This window comes from Hipposideros armiger, unplaced genomic scaffold (genome assembly GCF_001890085.2).
Source record: "Hipposideros armiger isolate ML-2016 unplaced genomic scaffold, ASM189008v1 scaffold_1359, whole genome shotgun sequence".
Lineage (NCBI taxonomy): Eukaryota > Metazoa > Chordata > Mammalia > Chiroptera > Hipposideridae > Hipposideros > Hipposideros armiger.
The window spans coordinates 92,685-118,227 of record NW_017732709.1 but is presented as its reverse complement, the minus strand read 5'-3'; the positions used below and the strand labels follow the sequence as shown (position 1 = coordinate 118,227).

The following is a 25,543-nucleotide window of genomic DNA, read 5'->3' as shown; positions in this document are numbered from 1 at the left end:
AATTTCTAAATCCATACTAGTCACTGAGAACAAGTTGTGCTTTGGGGATCAGGCGTAACTCTGGGTTGATTGAAGCATGGGAACAGTGAACAATTTCAGTATCCCTAAGGGTTTTATTTTTTAATCAGTCTAATTTGTGTATATGTGTGTTAGAGAATAATTATAAAAATAAAGTTAGGAACAATAAAGACAAAGAGCACTTCCTGTATTTGTCCATATTTGAAGATTCCACACATTTCAAATAATAAACATTCACTTTAAAAGAAGCATACATAATTCTATCCATTGTATATATGTATGTGTGTGTTTGAAAGTGACACAAAGCAAGACATTGCAAATATTAAAAAAGAAATAAAACAAGACAAAGGATTAAAATACCCTGAAACCTTATTTAGATCCTATTAATTGTATTTTGTTCTTGGTTATTTTATCTTTTTAAAACTATTTGGTTGCTTAATTCATTTACTGCTATGCTTTTCAAAAGTACATAAGTAATTTCTCTTATGCGTGCTACTTTACAAATATATTTCTCCCATGGGTTTTGATGTATAATACAATATTGTCATAATTGTTCTTTTCCAGGAAATGTGAAAATGTACCCAGGAGTTAACAGATTTTACAATTTCCCGATGGAAGTTATTTTGTTTGTTTATTAGTTTGTTTGCTATCTGATTTTGTTATTAATTAGGTGTTTCATTACACTATGATTAGAGAACACTTTCTGCATTATTTCTACTTTTTGAAAACATAATCTGTACGCTGACATCAGATTTTTCATTTTGATTTCATTTGAAATCAGTTTCATTTGTAACTCATTTAAAACCACATGGCGCTAGTTTTCTACTCTGCCTTGATTATATAAATAAACATTAGCATTAAAATTCTGAGGATATTCAAAGAATTCTATTTAATTATGATACAGCAAACCAAGACAACACTTGATCTTCTTTTCTCTACTCATATAATTATAATCACTGCCATTATTAGGAATACCACCAGTTTATGAGAAAAAATAATACTTTAGGACTTTTGATCCCTCTATTTCTTTTCTTCGGCTGAACAATTAGGGACATCTCTAAGTTGGCTGATACAAGCAGGCCCCATTCTTTAAGTGACTTTCCTGCAGTTGCTATTTTTCTGCCCCTTGGCTGAGCCAGCCTTTGCCAGTGGCATAAGCACTTTGTCGCAGTCAATGAAGTTGATAAATGAAGTGCCCTTATGTAAGCAGGAACTATTAATAAAACTGCTCTTAATGGGTGGGCTGACTTCTTGTACCACATAAGCTCATATATACTGACATACAGAAAGAAATAAAGGACTTATTCATCATTGTTCCTTATCGATCAGCATGACAGTCTCACTTTGTGGACAAATACTGTAACTAAATTTTGTAGTTTATTGTCTTGATCAAAATGTGTACTCTCTTTCTAGTATATGCAATAGTTCATTAAAAATAAAGAAACACCTAAAGGAAATGTATTTAACTGTGCCTGTATGAGGAAGATAGCATGTGATTTGTTGTAAACAGTTCTTTCCTGGTTCCATTTTCTTTTTTGACAGCATAGAAAGAAAGGATTTACATTGTTAAGGCATAACTTGGTGATTTAATAATCAAAACCATCATCAAAGTGATAAATATATATAGAGAGATATATACATAGATATATAAATACACACACAGACAAATCCATCAAAGTTTGAGTAAAATTTTGTTATGACATCTTGTAACATGTTTGGTGATCATTAACTTATCACCATTTGTGATTTGCCAGTCTGTACCTATTACTCACTTTTTAAAATTGGCTCACTTACAATTTATTATGGATTTGCAGGAGTTTTTTAAACATTAGGGAAATTTGTATTTTATTTTATACACACACACACACACACACACACATAGTGAATATTTGCTAAACATGATGTTACTACATAGGTTATTTTAGTTCTTTTTCCAATTTTTTTATTTTTAATTTTATTGGGGAACAACCATGGTCATTGGTTACACATTGCTTTCATGATACAATGGCATAGTTGATTCTTTTAGGGAGAGCTCAGCTCACATTGGCCCATATGGGAATCGAACCGGCAACCTTGGTGTTATCAGCACCACGCTCTAACCAGCTTAGCTAACTGGTCACCCCTCTAATTTATTTTGATGGTATTAAGAAATACAGTTGAATTCTATATACTCACTTTTGCACCTATCAAAAAGTTTTAAATTCAATTATTAATTGTAATTCATTATTTCTAGATTTTTAGGATGTTTGTTCCACACAGTCACATCATTTAGAAACACAGACAGCTATACTTATTCCTTTCTAATATTTAAACTTTTTTGTTGAGTACATTAGCTAGGAATTTCATACAAAACCAAATAGCATAACGATAGTAAACATCTTTGTCTTACTCCAGCTCTTGGAAGAAAGTGTTCAACAGTACATCATTGAATAAATGTTACTTGTAGGATTTTTGTAGCTATCATTTGTCATATTGAGTTCATTCTATCCCTACCTTGTTGAAAGTTTTTAAAAGATAAGGGTTTTGAAATGTGTCATATACTTTTTCTGCACCTAACATTAGGATATTAATTTTTATTTTATGATAATGTGTTGAATAGCATTGATTGATTTTAAAAAGTAAAACCATTCTTGTGTTCTTGGGATGCACATTACTTTCTTGTTTTGTTTTATGTTAAACACTCCTTGTATTACTAGGATAAACCCACAGGGCAATGAGTATTCTCTTTAAAAAAAATGATTCTCTTTGCTAATATTTTAAGGTACTGACATATAGTTTTTGCATGGAATTTGCCTGTAATTTTCTTTCTTACAATGGCTTTGTTACATGTAGGTACTTGAATTTTTCTAACTTCGTAAAACAAATAGAGTATTTCTCCCTTTTCTCTTCATTGACTATGTTGGTAAAATACTGATTTTTTTTTCCCCTTGTAGATTTTAAATCATTTGCCACTGAAGCCATCTCTGATTAAATTTTACTTTGGGAAGTCTTAAGTTTATGTATTCAAAATATTAATAGATATAAGACTGCATATGTTTTCTATTTGTTTTTTAGTCTTTTTCACTTGTGTTCTTGAAGTAAGTTGTTCATTCTGTTTGTCAAATATATTGACATATTTATTCCTCATATTTTCTTATTGTCTTTTCAATGTGTAGGATATGTAGTGATATCAGTTTTGGTCCTCATATTGGCATTTGCGTTGTCTCTCCTTTTAATCCTCATCAGTTTTGCTATTGATTTATCAAATTCATTTTCACCTTCAAATAATCAAATTTAGGCTCATTGATTTTGTGTATTTTAAATCTGATTTATTTGATTTCTGCTGTTGTTTATTATTTGCTTTTTTTACTTTTTAAAATATTTTATTAGCTTTCTTTTCTCATGATATTTTCTCGTAATGGTAGTATGTGTCTTTTATCTGGTTGTATTTAATTGTCTATATTGACACCTAGATAATTTCTATTGATTACCCTTGAAATACACTCTTTTTTTTTTTTTGCTGTATTGATTCCTTTGAGGAAGTCATTAGAGTCATTTCTTATCTCTTTTACTGTGTTGTACATTTCCATCTTTTCCAGTTAATTATTGTAGTTTCTATGTCTTGTGCTAGGATCTTATTATATCTGTTATTTATATTTTTATTAGAGCCTTTAACACGTGTATCATAGTTATTTTAAGTTCCCTGTCTGATAGCTACAATATCTGTGTCATATCTGAGTCTAGTTTGGAGAATTTCTCTTTTTATTAGTGATATGTTTATTTTTGTCATTAAAAACCTTATAATCTTCATTGAAAGATAATTATCTTGTGTAGAATAGATGATAAGTTGGCTTCTAACATATATAAATGCATTATATAATAGCAAAAATAACTGCATTACTATTAGCAAAAACCCACCAGAAATTCAGTTTTTTAACTTAAATTAGATCCTACTGATCTTAAAGAATATTTGTCAAATTATATCCATTAAAAAAAGAATTATGAAATAGGAAGAATTAGAAAATATTGCTGATTTGCCAGCCTTGGTGTCTTTATCAATAGGGTTAAGAGGGAACCCTTGAATTTGGAATAAAACCATCTTTCTACCAGACTCCAGGTTTTCAAAGAAAGGGTCTAAAGAAAATCTCATGCTTGCATTATAATTGCCCTTCTACCTCCCTTAACCCCAGCATCTGTTGCGTCTTGATGTTAAGAACCTCTGCGCTCTTGGTAAGAATTGACGGACTTTGTGCAGTTATTATCTGTTTGAAGCAATCAGGATTAATGTCATCACACCCTTTGTCACTGATTTTTGTCAGTCACTAGAAGTAATCCAGATGTTCTAGCTGTTTCTCATAGTCAAATTATGTATACCTGCTTTTCTGACTGTGTATCCCCTCTGCAATCTGAAATTATACCACTGTCTCTGGGATTTGGTCGGGGGCATATCCTCTATACCTTCAGCCTCTTCTCCAATCTTTCTTTATGTTCTTATTTAAATTAAAACCATTCCTTTATGTTCCCACTCTCTCCTAAGGACATTGTTTACCATCATTCTTCTCAAGTAAGGCTATTTCTCTTACCACCTTCCTTATGTTAGTGAGTCTGGAAGGCACAAAAATTTCTTCCTTGTCCTGTGTTGCTGAATCCTGGCCGTTATGCTTCTCAGCTCTCTGAAAAAAATCCCAACTTTGAATTTCATATCATTAGACTAAACCATCCAATACCATTTACTTTCTTGAAATCGAATCGGTAACAATCCAAGCAGGATATGCAGTGCACCTTCAAATTGGACAATTTAGGAATTTACTAAAGTAACTATTTGCAAAAGGTGTGAGTAGGGTTCAGGGATATGGACATCGAACTATTTATTACCCAGGGCTAGTAATACTACATCAGGGAGCCATTACTACCCATAAACCTAAAGGCAAAAGATAGGGAAACATCTATGTTGTCGCAAATGGCACTATTGCATCTTTTCTTATGGCACAATAGTATTCCATCATGTATATGTACCAAAACTTATTTATTCAATCATCTATCAAAGGACATTTTGGTTTCCATGTCTTGGCCACAGAAAAAAAGCTGCAATGAACATAGGAGCACATATATCTTTTTTTTTAATTACATTTTAATTATCTTGTCTTTCTATTAAAGTTTGTTGGGTGACAATTGTTAACAAAGTTATATAGGTTTCAGGTGTACAGTTCTGTAATATATTATCTATATATCACATTGTGTGTTCACCACCCAGAGTCAATTCTCCTTCCATCACCATATATTTGATCCCTTTTACCCTCATCTACCACCCACCTCCCCCCTTACCCTCTGGTAACCACTAAACTATTGTCTGTGTCTATAAGTTTTGTTTCTTCATTTGTTTTTCTTGTTCTTTTGTTGTTTGCAGTTTTATATACCACATATCAGTGAAATCAAATGTTCTCAATTTTTCCTGTCTGACTTATTTTGCTTAGCATTATAATCTCAAGATCCATCCATGTTGTTGCAAATGGCACTATTTCATCTTTTCTTTTGGCAGAATAGCATTCCATTGGGTATATATATATATATATATCACAACTTCTTTATCCAATCATCTATGGAAGGACACTTCTGTTGGTTTCATGTCTTGGCAACAGTAAATAAAGCTGCAATAAACATGCGAGCACATATCTTTTTTTTTTAATTTTTTATTGTTAGTTTCAGGTGAGCACATATATCTTTATGGGTAAATGTTTTCAGATTTTGGGGGTAGATATCCAGAAGATGGGTCATATGGTAATTCTATTCTTAATTTTTTGAGAAACCGCCACACTGCCTTCCACAGTGGCTGCACTAATCTGCATTCCCACCAACAGTGTATGAGGGTTCCTTTGTCTCCACAGCCTCTCCTGCACTTCTTATTATTTATCTTGATGATGATAGCCATTCTAACTGGTGTGAGGTGATATCTCATTTGATTTTTATTTTCATTTCTCTGATAATTGGTATGTTGAACATTTTTTCATATGTCTATTGGCCATTTGTATGTCCTCTTTGGAGAAATGTCTATTCAGGTCCTCTGCCCATTTTTTAATTGGACATGGATGGATCTTGAGATTATTATGCTATGCAAAATAAGCAGACAGAAAAAAATGAGAACTATATGATTTCACTGATATGTGGTGTATAAAACTGAAAGCAATAAAGGAACAAGACAAACAAATAAAGAAACAAAAACTCAGGCACAGACAATGGTTTAGTGGTTGCCAGAGGGTAAAGGGGGAGGGGGGTGGTAGATGAGGGTAAAAAGGATCAAATATATGGTGATGGGAAGAGAACTGACTCTGTATGGTGAACACACAATGTGATCTATAGATGATGTATTACAAAATTGTACACTTGAAATCTATATATATGTTTAATATATATATATATAGTCACCCCAATAAACTGTAATTAAAAAATAAGATAAGGAAGCATTTATTGAAGCAAAGAGTCTGCAAGGGAAAATGAAACCAAATTATAAGAGTTCATCAGGGGATGAGCAAGAGAAAGAAAAATTCAACCCCACTTTTCTCCTGCCCTTATTCTCCCTTTGACTAGGTCCCTAAAAGCAACAAAGAAAGGGAACCCACTGAAGCTATGCTGATAGTAAGTCTTTTGGAACACAAGCTGAGGGGAAAGTGGTGCAGCATGTTGTGGTAGGGCTAACAGAAGATAAGTCAGTATATTCACTATACTTTGAGAGTTTCATTCTTGGCACCCTAACACTTTCACCAACATTACTCCTGTGAGTAATTACTTACTTTTTCATTTTTCTGGAATGCTCTCCCACGTATGTCCATATCTCTCTCTCTGCTTCACCTGGTCTATACCCATCCGTAAGCTATGTGGACATACAGTGGGAGAACATTCCAAAAAAATAAAATAGTAAATATAAAGGCTCTGTCGTAAAGATATGCCAATATGTTTAAGAACAGCAAAAAAATACCAGTGTAGATGAACATATGGGGAAGTAGTAGAAGATAAGGACAGAGAGGTAATGGAATTGGATGTGCAGGAACAACTCTACTTTTCTCTTAAATGTTCTTAATAGTACTTACTACCTAAAAGTACATATTCTACACTGAATTTATGTCTCCTCTGACACAAAACTAAATACAACACAATTGTAGAGATAGTTGCCTGTTTGTTCAAGGAAACATGTCAGAATATTCACTCCAAGTTAAAGGCAAGTTGTTTCACTGTGATCCTATATCATTTGATAAACAGACATAATGCTTGTAAGAACCTTTTGGATTTTGAAGGGAATATATTTGAGTCTGCTGTCTCAACTGACTTACAGATGATCCCAAAAGATGCTAACTTTGAGCGAGCTTTAGCAAGAAAAGGCTCACCTAATGATTTTGTTGCAACTCTGCTCCTTGGTCCTTCTGATCTGGCAAATAAAATTGTGCTGAAATGTTCTGTGACAGACACTTGGGTGTATTATGGTGGCTGAGAGTTCCTAAAGTGTAATAGACCAGTTTGCTAAAGTTGCTGTAACACAGTACAACAGACTACATAGCTTATACAACACAAATGTATTGTCCTCCATTTCTGGAGGCTAGAAATCTAAAATCAGCATGTTGCAGAATTGGTTCCTCCTAAAAGCTGTGAGGAATGGATATCTTCCAGGGTTCCCCCTGTGGCTTGTAGACGAGGTCTTCTCTCTGTGTCTCTTTACATTCTCTTCTATCTATTTGTGAGACTGTGTTCAAATTTCCCCTTTTTATAAGGAATTCAGTCATATTGGATTAAGTCTCACTTGACCTGTCTCCAAGTAAGGTCATATTCTGGAGAACTTGGGGTCAAGAATTTAACATATGAATTTGAGGCTGGGGGACACAATTCAACCCACAACACATAGAGACTGGTACACTAGTGCCTAGGACCAAATTCAGCCCCTATTGCCTTTGATAAGCCACGTTTCAATTTAACATAGTTTCATGTATTAAAATATTCTCAATGGCTTCATTCACACGTTGCAAGAGAGACTGTGTGGCACTCATAGTCTAAAATACTTACTATTGGCCTTTTACAGAATATGTTAATTGACTCCTGCTAAAATATTAGACAAAGCCATGTCCTCTTTAGAATTTTGTTTTTTTCTTTGAGAAAAAGACCCTGTCCTGGCTTGCTATTGGATTCCAATGAGACATCATGTAATGGCTAGTCAAAGGGTATACATATTAAATAGCACCCAATTACAAAGTTAAATTGGTAGAGATGAGACCTAACAAGGATCCAATTTATATATGTAAGTTATGTGAACACCTTGCTCAATTTATTAGCAGGTTTGCTCCTGTGACCTTCCACCTACTCAGACCTATGAGAAGATGACTAAAGAAGGGAAAAGTGCATGAGACTAGCTTAAAAATAGCTCTGTTTAATATGCTGCTTTGCCCAGAGGTGGACTTTTGTGGCTTTTCAGTCATTGTCATTTGACAGTAACAAAAAGTGGAAAAGAGCATTTCTTGACATGAGTAGAAGTTAAAGGAGATCAAGTTCCCCTCTGCCTCAAAGAAGTGCTTTCCTCAGTGAGATTCAACTCACAGCAATGACTGTGACTAGTTGACGTGGATCTGGAATGTCTTCTCTTCAGTTTTGTGACTGTAATCTATTGTTTACTGTTTCCTATTCTTCCTCTTCTATGAATTATATGCTCATCATGTCAATTAGTATTGACTCTCCCTACCATAAAATCAGAGGCACAGAAAGAAGAATATCACTGAATTGCTTACAAGAGGTTGGGGAAGATATATGGATGGATCTTAAATGCCACTTATCATCCAATCTCTCTCATTCACCCATTACTGCAATCCAATTGAGAGTCTCTCCTCCCACTATGCTCAATGACTTCAAAGTTGCAATAAATATTTGGTCTTTACATTCATCTACCTCACTCTCCTTTTTAGAACAATAGAGTCACATAATCACTAAATTATGGAAAATCTGGGACTAGAACCTAAAACTTCATACCTCATTTTTACCCCTCTTATGTTTTTAGAGCAGTTTTAGATTCATAGCAATATTGAGCAGTAGGTACTGAGATTTTCCTATATCCCTTACCCTTATACATGCATAGACATTATCAACATACCGTGCCAGAATGGTACATTTGTTAAAATTAATAAACCTACATTTCCATTATCATCCAAAGTTCATCATCTACATTAAGATTCAGTCTTCATGTTGTACATTCTGTGGGTTGGACAAATTTATAATGATGTGTATCCATCATTATGGTATCATATTGAGTATTTTCACTGCCCTAAAAATCTTCTGTGATCTGCCTGTTCATCCATTTCTCTCCATGAACTCCTGCCAACCGCTTATCTATTTATTGTCTCCATAGTTTTGCCTTTTCCAGAATGTCATCTAGTTGAAATTATGCAGTATGTAACCTTTTCAGATTGGCTTCTTTCACTTAGTAATACGCATTTAAGTTAACTCCATACTTTTTTGTGAGTTTATAGCTTTTTTTTTTAGCACTTCAATAGTATTTTATTGGCTGAATGTACCTGTTTATTAATCCATTTACCTACTGAAGGACACTTTGGTTGCTTCCATGTTTTGGCAATAAGGAATAAAATTTCTATAAACATCTGTGTCCGTTTTTTTGTAGACATACATTTTCAGCTCCTTTGAGCAAATACCAAGGAGCATAGTTTCTGGATCATATGGTAAAAGTATGTTTAGTTTTATAAGAAAATGCCAAACTGTCTTCCAAAGTGGCTGTACCATTAGCATTCCCACCAGCAATGAATTAGAGCTCCTCTTACTTTAAATCCTTCCCAGCATTTGGTGTTGTCAGTGTTCTGGATTTTGGCCATTCTAATAGGTATATAGCAGCATCTCATGGCTTTAATTTGCATTTTTCTAATGACGTATGGTGCAGCACACATTTTCATATGCTTATTTCCCATCAGCATGTCTTCTTTGGTGAGATATCTGTTAAGGTCTTTGGTCCATCTTTTAATAGAGTTTTTCTTTTACTGAGTTTTGAGAATTCTTTATATATTTTGCAAAACAGTCCTTTATCTGATTTGCCTTTCAAAATAATTTGTTTTCCCATTCTGTGGCTTGTCCTTTCATTCTCTTGACAATGTCTTCACACAGCAGAATTTTTTTTAATTTTAATGGAGTCTAGTTGAACAAGTCTTTTTTTTTTATGGATTGTGCCTTTAATGTTGTATCTAAAAAGTCATCTCAAAACCCAGTCACTAAACTTTTCTCTTATGTTAACTTCTAAGAGTTTAATTTTGTATTTTTCTACTCCTCTTTTTAAGTAAGTTGCTTCACTAAAGGTGAATGCTTTTCACATTTTTTTCTGCTAAAACAAAGTGATATCATGTATAGCATAATTCATAAATATCCAAAATATTCCAATAACTATATTCTCCAAATCTAAGCTTATGTTTTTGACTCCAAAATCCTTAATCATAGACTGTGATGAAAATATTTTCATTAGAATAATAAACTTAATCACACTTTAATTTATTTTTTAAAAAGAGAAACCATTACAAACTTTGATTCATTAAATGAATATTAATTTATTCATTTATACACTTATTCATTTATTCATTCCATCATGTATACAACACATATCTATAAAGCCTCTGTCTATCTGTGTAGATACAGGACTAGTATACATTATATGTGACATGCTGTGAAGTTATCATTACACATTAGTATATGGTGATTTCTTGATTAAGAATCTTAGAAAATATCATAATGACTAAGAGTTTATGGCAGGGAGATATTTGTATAGGCTAGAACAGTATGTGTAGATTTAGAAAGGTGGTTGCATTTAAAATTAATCATAGAAAGTTTATTAGGTTTATATAATCAGGGAGAAGAGAGAACATTATAGGTTATTTGATCATGTAATAATTACTCATTAAACAATATTAATTTATTAATGTTGTTTAAAACTTTGAAGGATAACCCACAGTAGCAAACTATTTTTGATGTAAAAATGCAGAATCTTATTTAACAATTGTTAATTATTTCTCACTATGGAAATTCAAGGCTTCACTAAGCATCCCAACATGAAAATTTTAAACTGAAACTCTTTGTAAGTGAACAAAATATATTCTCAGAGATTTGACTGCACAGCAAGTCTAGAGTCAGTTTAATAAACAGACTATCAGTGTGTCTAGTCTGGAATTTGAATTACTAAAATAAGAAACATGGTTGGCAGTTTCACCCACCTGATCCTCATTAATAGGGTAAAGCATGACATATGCAGGTCTATTCAAAGTCATTGCTCTGGTCTATGAAGGCAAATATTCTTTGCTACTTCAAACGTTGACATAAATCTGCCCAAATATTTCTACTTCTCTCTGGTAGAGATTCTCAGCTGCTAAACTGTGATGAATTTTGATATTATATTCATGTGAATGGAATAGTAAACTGCACTAAAAAAAATCAAACATCAAAACAATATAAGGGCCCAACTAGATGTTTTGATGAATGTAAAAAATGCATATAGAGGAAATTATTGATCTTTTATTCATGTTGTTAACTAATTTGGCTCAGGTTGCTTTTAATGTTTTTATGAATTTGACTTTGATGGATAACAAACCTTAATTATATAAACCATTGGGAAAATTCAACTCTGTTAGCTCCAGTTTTAATGTATTGTTCTATATAGATTCAGATATCAGGCATTTTGAAACATTTTGTATAAATCAAAGTTCTGATCCATAAGAACTTAATTAATGAGCATGGTTTTACTCAAACCTCAAAAAATAACATACCTAAAGGAAAGGGTGGTCAACCTTTTAATTAAAATGGAAAATGTTAGCAAATATTTCTTAAGCATACTCTATGAAATTATCTTGAAATTAATACATAAAGGCACTATATGAATACCATGTGGGAATTTTAAATATAATATTAAACCCTGAAATTTTAATTAGTTTAATTCATTTCATGTCATGTATAAAAATTATTAACAGAACAAGTAAAAATTTTCTATTGAATCAAAAATTGTATCAAGGAAACCAAAGCAAAGGATATGTTTTGGCATATATCAACATCTATCTGGCATCAGCCTTATAATCTAAAGTTACACACACATAGATATAGATATATGTATCTGTAACACACACAAATATATGTATATAAGGTTTAACTATGAAATAAGCATTTTATCTGTGTTGACATAGAATGAAGAATGAAAATTTTAAAAACAACACTATTTAGATAAATTTTAGAACCAGTAGATGACTTTTTGCTGTGAATTAATGTCACCAACAGTAAAATAGGGCAGACAACTCCTTGATTCCTTTTTGCCAAATCTCAAAATGTGTAAGTATGAATAAGGCTGGTGGTTTAAATGGTTTCCAAGGAACTGGTAACTCCAGGCATAATGGCAAACAATAGTGATTCTGGGCACGAGAAGCACAGAGTTTTCTATGGAGGATGAGGAAGTCTCTTAAATAATTTCAGTGAGATGCTTTTCCAGGGTCTGCCACTTGACTCGTCTCAAAACCAAGCACAGATCCTCTTCCTCGCTCTGTAGAGCCACAGCTCCAATCAGCTCCTTCCCTCCCCGCAGCCCCGCCCACCCACCACCATCCAGCATTGTTCCCACAGCTTCCCTTTCTAAGTAGCCCGCTGTAGGGACCAATAGCAGCCACCAGGATCCTTACATTGGGAGTTTTCTTTTTCTTTTTTGGTTTTTGCTTTCTTTAATCTGGCCTGATCCAGAGTAGGCTTATAGATAAAACACTTGTTTTAGCAAATGAAAACTGCAAGGATATCAGGGGTGGGGTGATACCAAACTTTTGGTCTACAGCTATTTTGTTGTAACTGTTGTGTGTAATTGAACTTATAAATACGTCTCATAGGGCCACAAAATCTGGTCTCTCAGCAGGGCATATATTTTGAAACACTAGTAGTAGTTGTGGTTTTGAAAATAATGAAAACACATTTCTTTTAAAATCCAAAAAAAAAAGAATAAAAAGAATAAAAAGTATCACATATGTCAATGAATCAAACTTTCCCAGCTATGAAGATAGAAAATAAATTTCTAAGAATATATCACATTTTATTATTATTTAACTTACTAGGCAGATACTTATCTTACACCATTTCATAAAATTTTAGTGAGAAATTAATTGTTGCATTTGGGAAACCAGAGTTTCTTATAGTCTATATTTCCCTAAAATGGATGTCAAAGACAGTTATAAGAAAATGTATACATTCGTTTTTTCTGAACTCTATCTCAGAAGAGAGTGATTTGGAAATCTAAGGTTAGGTCTAATTAGTTGTACTTTTTTTTTCTTTTTTCTTTTTAAAACCCAGGTATTTCAGATTTTCTAATAAATTTGCAGTTACATAGTATATAACCACATACAATTATTGATTTTCACAGGTTTCCCTTAAGGATTTGTCTCATTTATCATTCACAGGATGATGTCGATGTAGCGGAAAGCACAGAATTAGGTACAAATCCTGGCTGTGCTATATTAACTGTGTGACTATGGGCCAGCTATTTAAATCCTAACAGCACCCATTGTACCATTTATAAAATGGAAACCCTAACACCTACCTCATGTTATTGTTCTGCTGAATTAAATGAAGAAATAAATCTAAATATAAGATCATATATTGTATTTAGGAGCATAACAATTCAATTCATTACATTTAATTGGATTTGGAATACATTTTATTTAATTCAAAGGATTATCTAGATAAATTGTTTCCTGATAGGTTATTTCTAATTAGAACAATAGGGAAAAAATTGTCTTGGTTTTTGTAGTCCAAAGGCCCAGTAAATCTAATTGTTATCATCATCTTTATCGCACAATAAATAAATGTTATTGAAGGTTGAAGAATGGTTTGACCTAACCTTTTGGTGCAATATGCTTTATGTAGGTCTAGATATAAACAATAGCATGAAATTAACTTGCCTTTGAACCTTACTGTAGATCATACATGCTAGCAGGCAGTGATTAGTTGCTAGGAAGGAGGTGTGTTACATTTAGTAACAGCAAGTGGACATTCTGAAGTGGGAGCCATGGAAAACTATTCATTAAATAATCAGAAAAACATATCAGGGACAGTCAGTAAACTATTGCTGTCATTCATGTAGTTGAGAGAAGTATAATATATGCTATAGAAAAAAAAATCTACCACTGATATACATTGTTAAACATACATATGCATATGTATTTTAATAGGTTGAGTAAATAAATGTATTCAACAAGAATTCATGGTGTTTGGCAAAATATTAGGCAATATTATGGATACAGAAATTAATAGATCAGAATGAAGCATATTCAATAGAGATCATATGTATAGCAATACATTCGAATGACATAAGTAATATATCTGAATAACACAATAGTTACAGCACTAAGGTACCCAAATCTGAGATGATATTAGAGCTAACTAAGGATTTCTGTTTTATAACTTTCAAACTAAAGTTTCTATTTCTTAAACATGGTCCACATGTTCTGAAATGGAGCTTAGAAGTATGCATCTTTTTAAAGTTTCCCTTTGAAACTGATGTGGATGAATATTTTAAAATTACTACTGATAGATTTTACAGAATGGAAATTTCTTCCTTTGGGAGATCAGGGAGTTTTGTGGATGTGTTGGTGTGGGGTATGGAGTAGCATGATGATTGCCTGTGTCACTGCCATTTGTGCTTCAATGTTCAATATATAAAGGTGATGTTGCTTTTCCTCCATTTCCAGTAAGATTTTGTACTATATTCACAATTGTCGAGTTAAATCTCATTTTTATTTCGATTTTAAAAAATTGTTTTTGTGTTTATGTCCCTTCCAAGGATGGGAGATATTCTTTTCTTTTTTCTTTTTTTGACCAATTTGCACTACATACACACACACACACACACACACACACACACACACGAGGTGGGACAATTAAGTTCTCGAACTTTCCACCACGTACATGCACAGTCTAGCTCTAGTATTGAAATCTTACACAAAACTAATCTATTTTCAGATTTTAAAAAATTAATTCCTGGTGATTTGCAATTAATTTTTTCTGCCTTTCACTATTTACAATTTCATCTTTCACAGTGTCCCAATGAAAAACCTCCATCTCAGTGATACTGAACCACTCTGTATTCCTCAAATATGTTATGTTATCCTAAACGTCTGGGTCTTTGCTCATGCTGTTCCCTGTGATAACTGCCTGGTAAACACTGATTCATGCTTTAATATTTAGTTCTTACATAATGTGCAGACTCCCAGCTGCAGAGTTTCTCTATGCATACATCTATGATCCCACTCATCATACTGTATTGTGATTGTATGCAATTCCTTGGTAGAAGGGATGTGTCGTTTTTTATTTTTATTCCAGAATCCAGCATAATATCAGACATATAAAGCATATCTTGTTAAATGAGAGGACGAATGAATATTTGAAAGCATACTTTTATTTCTAAATAAAATAAAACTGCATGAAATACTCTCAGGTTCATTCTAGAATATGGGTTATCTTCAACTATTGGTGAAGACATTAAATATGATGTTAATAAAAGTTAAAAATCGCAAAATCAAGGTTTAAACACAATTCATATGCACCTCATGTTTAGTCGTACTGAAGTAAGTTTGGGTAATGCTGTGTATATTGGATGATGAGATAAAACCAGTACCTTAAAGTTAAGGATGTGAGTTTCTGTTGTTGAATTTTCTACCACATTATAGAAACACTGATTCCAGTGTTTATGGTTATATACATAAACACTTCCAACAGAACACAATAAAATAGTTTCACATATTAAATTGTTTAAAGACAAAAAACTACTTTCTCCGTGAATAGTATAATTGAAATTACATTGCCTTTAAAGAATTTAGGGCTGTACCTCATCTCCTAAAAAGGACTCATAGCGACAATTGGTATAGTGCTTAGGTTGCCCACCTCAGTCCATTGCTATCATGCTATGAACAACTACCATTTATATAAGGGTGCTATAAAACTGTGGGTTATTATTAATTTATGTACTTTTGCTTTCTCCATTTTTCCTTTCACAGTATGAAATGTGAATGCAAAGAAATAGCAGGGCTTTTTTTTTTTCTTTCCTAAGTCAAGTCAACAAGCATTTATTAATCTGCCTTTATTCATTAAAAGTCATCAATCTACTCTATGGCTTTGTCTGAATGTTAGTCAAGGAAATATTTGACAGCTGTTCCCTGAGGCCAAGGAACTTTTGGTCTAGAAATAGAATTTGGCAGCATTTGACTTGTATGGTGCTCCAGGGGCTTTTTCACAGGCAAGACTTTCACAATGTGCAGGATTTCATTATTCATTTTAGAAATTTGTATCATTATTATTTTAAATTTCTTTTGATTGAGAACAAAGTATTTCATGCTGTTAAAACCACTAAAAGCAAAAGCTACAGTTCTTGGGTACATATCTTAAAGCTTTCTATACTTAGCAGTTCTGACAACACTGCTGACAGCTAATATTGCTTCTGGTGCTCCTGTATTGCTGTTTCTTCTATTTCCTAATAAGGGCAGGATTCCAAACACTACTTTATGTTGAAGAAGACCTATCAGAAATGGCAGGTCTACCAGTGACAGTTTAGGAGGTGTCCATGAAACCTCTGTCAGATTTTAACAAAAACATCGTTTTCAATAAACTCTTAGGTTGTTTGCTCATTGGAATGCATGTCTATCACCATTCTATGGTGAAAATGAACTTCTCTTGCTTAGTATTATTATTTTATAAATCATTTTTCCTTTGCCTTGGTCTTAAAATTGTACTTACAGTATAATTCATAAAACTTTTCAGATAAGGAAACCGAGGTGTGAGAAAATTAAATCAATGACCTATGTCACAACCCTAAGAAATGCCAGAGCGAGTGCTTAACATCCTGTTTCGTAGCTTTCACCCTAGTGGTGCACTCCACTTATTTACCCAGGGGTTACTTCTCTAACCCTCCATACTAGAAAAGAACCCTAAATTATATACCATAACACTTTGTACAGTTCCTTCATACCACTATGTTATTTAAATACTTGTTTATATTTTTCCTCCTCCCTAGAAATAGGTTTGAGAACACTATTCCTGTGCTGTTCACTATGAGAAAAATAGTGGCACTCAGTGATATCTCTTGACTAGTACACAGAGGTAGAAACTAAACGCTCAAAACATTTCCCTTGATACTGATATTTAAGAACGACTTTCACAAAACAAAACAAAATGACCCTCAGCTCTGGCTTCTCCTTTGTGCATGCCCTGTGAGCTAGCACTGAAACAATAACATGCCAATTGCTATCTTTATGCGGCCAAATTCTCTCGGCCGAGAAATGATACAGTTGCAGACCAATTATAAACTTGTCCTTATCGCCAAAGAAATAGGAGCAAGGTGAAGTGAATTAGTAAAGGCTTTGTGGACAGACAGATATGTATGCACTTTCTAGGTGAGCCTAGCCTCAGTTTCCTCAAATATAAAATAAGAGTAATAATATCCAACACAGGGAAATGGTAAGAACAGAATATATCAAGCACCTGATGTACAGCAGTTTTTTTGCATTCTCCATCTTTTATCTTCAACATTGAAAAACAAAACCTCTTTTTCTAACAAAGTCTCCCTCCAACCTCCACACTGAAACCTTTTTTGTACTTTTCCATTGCCGTAGAATATATGCTTACTATTGGTGCCATCTCACCTATCAGCATTTTGCTGTGTGATCTCGTCTCTGTTTACTCCCTCACTCTGCTCTTATACATTTGTCTCCTTATCTTGATTGAAGGCTGTTTTCTTTCGTGGGTGTTTATGTTGTTGTTTGGTTTGGTTTTGATTTTGGTTTTCCTTTTATAGCCTCTTTTCCCAATGACCTCAATTCATAGGGCATGGAGGATTGCACATTCTGCAATCCCATTTTCCATTCTTCTAAATAGTCTCTCATTTTTTCAAGACTATTACATAGTACTTGATTCTTTCCTTGGTGTTTTTTCTCATTTGTATCCATCTCTGCAGTACTCGCTGTAGCCGTTACTTACTGTATCCCATCCCATCGGTCCTCCTCTAATTGCAACCACAGCTGTGGTACATATATCTATGTGAACTCAGACTTGCCTCATATGCCAGCAACCAACTTCTGCATTCTACCTCAAAGTCTCCTACACACCATGGGACAATACAGGATCTTGTGAAAGCACAGCCAAGGCGTGTAGAGGCGTTAACTTCCTAGGAGCCCCACAAACATTGAGGTGTTAGAGACAATAGAAAAACACTTCAGTCTCCCATATTTCAAATGCATAATTCTGGAAAGCATTGTAAAATACTTCTGATGTTCCCTGGATAAAGCATCCATTGCTCACATAAGTGACCTTAAAAAGATTTTGATATTGAGCCTTCCTCCTTTCTGGTCTCACTTTCATTGTTTCCTCACTATGTTTCTTGGGGTCATTTCTCAAGTAAGCTACCTGCACTCATATCCTTAACATAAGTTCTCCTACTAGGAGAATAGAAACTAAAAGGCATACACCTTCAAAGATGTCTGTAACCTGTTACATTTATCACTCTTTTTTCTCTGCTATTACTTTTTCTCTAGCCTACTAACAGAATCAAGTACACTCTTTATTCCTTCCTTTTTTTTTTAACTCTGGATAACTCCAAACTTCATTTTGTGTTCAGAAAATTTGAAGAAGTAGATGTATATTATTAAGATTTTTTTACTTCCTCACTGCTTGGATCCAGTTGTCTCCTTTGCTACTCTCTGAACGCTTTTTGAGAGTTATCAGACGTGTTTTAGTTGCCAAATTCTAGAAGCCATTTTTTCCATTTTCATTCTCCTTGGCATTTTGCTTGGATTACATCAAGTGTCTTTTCCCTTAATTTTTGGACAAAGTTCTCTCCTGCTTCTAGACCCTCTTCTCTCATCATTTCACATATTCTTCAGAATTATGCCAAATGCTTTTTCTTGAGATTCAGATCCTTTTACAATCTAACTGCAATAGAATTTTCCTCTCAGAATGTTTAATTTTCACCTTTTGTGCTCTAAATCAGTGGCTCTGAAAATTTGCTGCACACTAGGATCACATGGAGGTCTTTAAAAACCATTCGCACCTACTCTCTCCCTAAGACATATTAATTGGTGTGGATTGTCAACTGGGCCCTGAGATTTTCAGAGGCTTCTTGGGTGATTCAAATGTTCAGTAAAATTTAAGAACTGTTTTAAAGATAAATGTGATTCTTAAAATTTTCAGTATTTGCCCAATATGTTATCATCTCCAATTTTTGGTTTGCATTGTTGCTAAAAATGCTTTTCTAGCACTATCTGCATTTTTTAAGTTCCAGTGGAAATAACATTTTCTCCATTAAATGTGTTCTAGTTGTTCCTGCTCTAAGCATTTCTGACTAAATTTGAGCCATTCAAACGTATGATTGAATCATTTATGGACTTCTGTTTCCATGAGAATAAATTCAACATCTATGTTGTTTACTAATATATCTGAGTCTATTAGTACCTGAAAGTCATATATATAGTCTCAGAAAATATTTGTTCAATGACTGACTTCTGACTGACTGAATAAATCAAATAAAGAATGACAAACTATTTCAGATGTCTTTGTTCAAGGCCTATGAGCACCTATAGATGATAAGTTCTTGAGGGAAAGGTCTATGTATAATTTATTTAATATCCTTATCTACTCTGGGAGACTATCTTATTATACATTTGTGTTGCTGGATCATTTTTTTGCATGGATAATTTAATGAAAATGCAGATAGATTTAATAGATTTAATCATTTAAAAGATCATTTGAAATGCACCAAGTCATAATCTGCTAGACTTAAGTTTTCTGTTTCTGAATGAATAAACTTTGCTAGGATATTTCTGTTTTACACCTTATAAATTATCTACTGTTCTACTCATTTTGAATTCTATAGCTATCATTCATTGAAAATTAGCTATATGCCAAACACTGAGATGAATTTGGTAAAGGTATTATTTATTTAATTCTCACAAAGGGTGGCTGTAGAACATAATTTTAAGGGCATGAAGTTAGGATACAGACTATTAGGTTCCAATTCAAGTCCCATCACTCAACTGATTTTGATTGCAGGTAAATTATTTTTGTAATTCATTTTCACTCATTATAAAATTAAGATAATCATACAACACATCTCAGTGTGCTGTGTGAATTAAATGAGTTAATGAATGAAAAGTGTTTAGACAGTGCCTGGTACTGAAAAACTGTTTGCTATTTTTAGCTATTTAATAGGTGTTATTCAATACTAACTACATAAAGAAAATGAGAATAGAAACTGAGTGGTTCTTAGGGTCCCAATTTCTTTAAATGAAAGAGTCTAAATTCAAACCACATTAGCAAAACTCAGGATACTAAACACTATACTATACTCTTCCAAATAGATTTGTATGCTTCCCATTTTAAAATAGAGAACACTGAATCTGTTGGATTCTTTCACAGCATGTGTCTAGTACAGTTTCATAGATAAGGAGATAATAACATAAGAGGGAAATCAAAGAAAAAATAGATTGGTTTTCTCACAGTGATCTACTGAAAGAAATACCTGGAAATGCTTTATAATATGCACTTAAGATTTGCTTAAGTTTTGTCTTAGTCATTTTACTTCTCCCAAAGCCCCTCAGAAAAGACTGGGTGGTAGGTGAGAAACATAAACCATCAAATAAATAATAAAAAGGGACCTGAAGGGCCGGCCGAATGGCTCAGTTGGTTAAGAGCTCGCTCAAGAGTTTGAGCTCTGAGCAACAGCGGTTCGAGGCCAGCCCGAGCTGAGCAGCCGCTAAGCTGCCAATAGGTAGCAGGATGGCTCAGCTAAAAAATAAAAAAATATATAAAAAAAAGGGACCTGGTATACATTCTTATAGAGGTTAAAATTCACTAGGGGATTTGATATTTTTCGTCATAAATCATATGTCCCATGGAAATATTTGTGGACTTTTTCTGCCGTCTAGCACTGAGGGAGAAATTCAGTGATGTGTGTGCCATGGTTGATAAAAGCATTTTCCATTATTTTTTAGTTAATATTTTAAGTATAGAATTGTTGAGTAAAGAGGAAAATTAATGAGTGGATCTCAGTATATGGGTAGGCATTAACATACATAAAATAACAAAATCCTAGATAAATTAATGGACATATTGGGCAGGGAAATGGAGAGATCCAGAATAGACAAAATTGATTGAGAAGGGAGCACCAACTTCTTTTCTTTTCTTTTCTTTTTTTGATGTAAAAATGGGGAAACAATTTATTAAAGAAAACTAAATCCATAATTTATTTGTTAAAAGATTTTGATTAAAAATATAACTAGCATATATTGTATCAGTTTCATGTGTATACCATAGTTGTTCAACATTTATATAACTAAAAAAGTGATCACCATAAGTCCATCAACCATCTGACACTGTCCTATTCTATCACAATATTATTGAATATATCCCCCATAGTTAACTTACATCCCTATGACTATTTTGTAACTACCGATTTGTGCTTCACCTTTTTCACCCTGCCACCAACCCCACTTTTATCTATCCACTTTATAAATCTAGTACCCATCTGGCACCATACATAGTTATTACAATATTATTGACTATGTTCCTTGTGTTATAACATACATCCCTTTGACTACTTTGTAACAACCAATATGTTCTTCTTAACCCCTTCCTGTTTTTCACCCACCTGCTCAACACCCTTCCCATCTGTCAAAATGTCCTTTGCATCTATGAGTGTGTTTCTGTTTTGTTTGTTTATTTTGTTCTTTGGAGTCCACATATAAGTGAAATTACATTGCATTGGTCTTTCTCTGTCTGACATACTCCACTCGCACAATAACCTCCAGGTCCATCCATGCCACTGCACATGGCAAGGACCCATTCTGTTCCATGGCTGAGCAATATTCCGTTGTATGTATGTACCACCTCCTCTTTATCCATTTATCCATTGATGGACACCTGGGCTGCCTCCACATCTTGGCTATTGTAAATAATGGTGCAATGAGCATATAGATGCACACATCCCCTCAAAGCAGCATTTTGGGTTTCTTCAGATAAATACCCAGAAGTGGGATTATTGGGTCCTTCTTTCTCTCCTGTTATAGCCTATGTTTTAAAGTCTTTTTTGTCTGGTATAAGCATTGCTACTCCAACTTTTTTGTTGTTGGTGTTTCCATTTTCATGAAATATCATTTTCTCATCCCTTTACTTTCGATCTGTGTCTTTCGATCTGAAGTGAGTCTCTCGTCGGCAGTATATATAAGGGCTTTTGCAATTCTAATCCATTTAGCCATCCCGTGTTTTTCATTGGAACATTGAATCCATTTACATTGAAATTAATTGTTGATAGATATGTAATTATTGCCATTTTATTATTCGTATTTTAGGTCTCTCTCTCTCTCTCTTTTTTTAAATCTTAAAAATGTCCCTCTAAGAATCCTTGTAATTCTGGTGTGGTGATGGTGAACTCCTTCAGCTTTTTCTTGTCTGAGAAGCTCTTTATCTGTCCTTTGATTTTAAATGATAGCTTTGCTGGGTAGAGTAATCTTGGTTGTAGATCCTAGCTTTCCATCACTTAATATTTCCTGCCAATCCCTTCTATTGAGAAATTAACTGATGACAATGTTATGGGAGCTTGCTTATAAGTTACTAGTTGCCTCTCTCTTACTGCTTTTAAGATTCTCTCTTTGTCTTTAATGTTTACCATCTTAATTTTGTGTCTTGGTGTGGGCCTGTTTGGGTTCATCTGGTTTGGGACTCTGTACTACCTGGGCTTGTATGTCTATTTCCTTCACCAGGTTAGGAAAGTTTTCCATCATTATTTCTTCAAATAGTTTCTCAATTCCTTGCTTTCTCTCTTTTTCTGGTGCCCGTTTTATGCAAATGTTGTTATGCTTGATGTTGTCACAGAGGTCTTTTAAACTAGACTCATTTTATTTTATTTTGCATTCTGATTGAGTTTTTTTTGCTACCTTGTCTTCCAAATCATTGATTTGATCCTCAGCTTCATCTAGTCTGTTGGTGATTCCTTCTAGTGCATTTTTCACTCCAGTTATTGTTTTCTTCACTTCTGACTGGTTCTTTTTTATGGTTTCTATATCTTTTTTTATGCTTACTATCTCTGTTGAAGTTCTCACCAAGTTCCTTGAGCATCCTTATAACTCTATCTCTTGTAGGTTGCTTGCCTCCATTTCATTTATTTGTTTTTCTGGAGTTTTCTCCTGTTTTTTCACTTGGGGTGTATTTCATTGTTTTCTCATTTTGGCTGCCTCATGGTGTTTGGCTGCCTCATAATAGGTAGATCTGCTATGTCTCCCAGTCTTTCCTGGTGGCCTTATATATTAGGGTCCAGTGTACTGTCTCCCTGGTCACCTGCTCTGGTGCTCCAGGAGTGTTCCATGTGTGGGTTGTGTGTACCCTCCTGTTATATTTGAGCCTTGATGGCTACTGGCACATCATTGGGTGGTATTGACCCTCAGGCTGACTAGAAGTGGGATATGTCCACATTCACAGCTTTTGGGCTGCTGTGTGTGGAGGAAGCAGCAGGATTCACACTAGCTGGTTCTGGTGGCTGTTGAGACTGACATTTGGTTGTGCCACTTGTGGGGCCAATTGGGAGGTGCTCTGCTGTGGTCTGTAACCTCTGAGTATGTTGGTTCTGGGTCCTCTTGGGAAGGGTTCCAGTGTAGCTCCAGGTCAGCAGCTGCCTGTGACTGGCCAGGTAGTATCTGATAGGAGCTACAGAGTGATCCATGGTTTGTCGCTGACTGTGCTGTACCTGCAGGTGTGTGGGATAGGCCACACTGTAAACTGAGCATGGCTGCTACCAGTACTGGGTCTAGGGTATCTCCACAAAAATCCAGGACACTCCTAGGCCTGCTCTGGTTTTCAGCTCCCATAAGGTTCAGCCACTGATAAAGCCTCATGTGGTGCAGAGTTGGGTGTGGTGGGATCCCAGTGAATCACTAGGGTGGGGCAAGCAGAGCTCACCAGGCCAATTCAGATTCACATTTGACCATGGGCGTAGGGAAGGGCTTAACATAGGAAAAATTGTGTCTGCCTGCTGGCTACACAAAAGGAGGACTCCATGCAGGGAAAATGGTGACTATATTCCAGCCCTCGCCTGAAGCCACATACCTTATCATGGACCTCTATGTCTTCAATGCTCTCCAAGTCACTGTCCATCTAAGGGACCTCAGGGGAGTGACTCAGTCTGTGAGGGCCCTTTAAGAAGATGTCTGGGTTTCCTGCAGCCTTCTGTCCCATGCAGAGTGTTAGAATCCCCACTGTGTTTTTAAAGATGTTGTGGAGACTCATTTTCCTGGCACCAGTACTCCAGGCTGGAGGGCATTGTGTGGGAATGGGGCTCCTTGCTCTTAGGGGGTAAACCTCTGTGGCTAGGCTATCCCTCTTAATTTTTATCTCTCACACAGAGGCTGAGGGTCAGCCTGTTTTACATCTCCACCCCTCCTGCCAGTCTAGATGTGCCTTCTTCTTTATATCCTTAGTTATAAAACTTCTGTTTAGCTAGACTTCAGCTGGTTCTCCAGGTTGATTGTTCTATCAGTAGCTGTAATTTTGATGTGTTCAGTGGATAAGGGAAGTACAGTGTTTATCTACTCCACCATTTTAGATAGTTCTCCAGAGCACCATTTTCAAATAATCTAATCATGTCTGTAAGTTACCATGAACTTCCCCCAGCTTATCTCCAAGAGTGTCAGTCATTGTTTTTTAAAAAATGTGTACTTTTATTATTCATCTACCTTCCTAAAATAGTTGTAGGCTCCTTGGAATTTGTGTTTCTCTTAATATTGTTATGTTTCCTTAATCCTACATATCCGCTCTGCTTTTTCTAAAGCTACATTACTTGATATTCTTTAGAGATCAATTTGGATACATTCTCTGATTAGAACTCTTACAAAGTTATAAAGCCCTGAAAACAGGTTCATAATGGAAATTCTGACATAGCTTTAACTATAGGTGACACTAAAATAAATAGTGTCTCTGTTTTGACTCTGAATCTACTTAGTTAAGTGGAAAATGGCTCTGTTAGCTTGGTGTGCAATCATACAAAACAGCTCAGTAAATTGTAAAGAATGTTCTGGCACCAAAACTTGTGCAAGTGCAGCATTTATGCAGGGCTATACATATTTAAATTTGAGATTAACTTGCTGATTCTGTGCTAACATTTGTAAGAAAAGCTTTTGAAATATATTTAATGTTTGATTTCCATTTCTACTGTAACAGAGTCAAGGCTTATTATAATTAAGGTAAAAGACAAGTAGTATAGTGCATAATCCTCTTTAAAAAATATGTAAATCATATCTACCCAAGTACAGAGCTCATCTATTTAAACAAGACCTATAAGCAGGATTTGCCCATTGTCATGTAACACTTGAGGCTCTGTAATAGTGACATGCTCAAACCTACAGAAGTTTGTAGAAGACCAGAATGCATGTCCTCTTATGAATATATTTCAGAAAACACATCAGTTCTTTCCTTATGAGAAATATAATTTACAAAAATAATTGTTCATTTTTATAGAATTACATGA

General features: G+C 34.4%; 1 pseudogene; it reads right to left on the bottom strand.

Annotated features, from left to right (window-relative positions):
- LOC109377292 (sorting nexin-1 pseudogene) overlaps positions 1-24,174 on the bottom strand; it is a 48,085-nt pseudogene extending 23,911 nt beyond the window's left edge.
- Positions 24,175-25,543: the final 1,369 nt, after the last annotated feature.